This window comes from Trachymyrmex septentrionalis, unplaced genomic scaffold (assembly GCF_001594115.1).
Source record: "Trachymyrmex septentrionalis isolate Tsep2-gDNA-1 unplaced genomic scaffold, Tsep1.0 scaffold66, whole genome shotgun sequence".
Classification (NCBI taxonomy): domain Eukaryota; kingdom Metazoa; phylum Arthropoda; class Insecta; order Hymenoptera; family Formicidae; genus Trachymyrmex; species Trachymyrmex septentrionalis.
In genome coordinates this window covers 2,263,731-2,265,044 of record NW_017305843.1, presented here as the reverse complement: position 1 = coordinate 2,265,044, position 1,314 = coordinate 2,263,731, and positions in this window count along the sequence as shown.

Sequence of the window (1,314 nt, the reverse complement as noted above, 5' to 3'; positions counted from 1 at the left end):
TAGCAATTTTTTGAAATATTATTGATGTAAATATGAAATTAGATTATCTAGTAAAGCAAAGTAAAATTAAGGTACAATAATAAAATATTTTGCTCAGACTGTCGCGATAACATATGTATACTGATAGATTAACGTTCTTAGTCTTATCATCTATGTATTTCCATGTCAACAATGGATAGTGGAAAACACACGTTTTTGTACGATTTATCGTGGTGATGAGGGATTAGTATAGCGGATCTCGCATAGGTAATGGGCGACGATGACCGCGAAGCATAATTCTCGTTGATCATAAACTCGGTTAGAACTCAGGATACTCTCGCGAAAATCCACCGATGATATGCGCGATATTGCGAATATAGCATTAGCGAGTATAATAGTAGTACGTTGCAGGTATTAAGGAAGCTCTGAACGTTCATTCGTTTATCCGTCCGTATGATAAAGCTTTCTCAGCTTCATTACAATTACCAACAAATAACACTATCCAAAACCATTACTCAACACAAGTGTGGATAACCATTCCGTATTTTTGTCTGCTGTACACGAATCCGTTAACCAAAATTGACTAAAATTGTAATAAAGATTAATCGTCGAAGATGTAATCTTTCATATTGCTTTTTGATTTTGTGTAATCTGACTATATTATATAAGTACAAATACAAAAATATATTTACTTTCCACCTAATGCTAGTATTAAAATGGAATAAAATGTCTTTTCTATGTATTACATGGAAAAAAAGTTGTATTAAATTTTTACATCTCGAAAACGAAAAAAATTATATCAAAACGAAATGAAATGCATTTTAAAGCTAAAAATTGATAAAATACTTTCGGGTGGGATTAACAAAATTTAGAAAAAATTTTACTGGTAAAGCTACATCTCAAAGAATCCTCAAAATTATCATTTTTTATCTGTTTGATACCATGCTTTCTCAAAATTATGACGTAATAGGCAAATTTAGTCAACAGATTTCGTGTTACAAAAAAAGGTCAAATTTTGTCAGACAGTGTAATTATTATGACATTAAAAATTAATTTTAAAAATAATTAACAAATATTAATAAAATAATTTAAAATTAATTAATGACAATTTGAGCAATCTATGAAAATCTTATAAGTTAAAAGAATTATAAAAAGTAAAACATAAAAGACAAATATACATTTCGATATTATGAATTTGCGATAAGGTGTGGAAACTTAGAAAGTATGCGTTTGAGTTTACGAGCACAATAAACTATGTTATGCAAAAACTATTTCACAATAGCAACAATCCATTTAGCAATAATTCATTTATTGTAACTCAATTTACTGTAACTT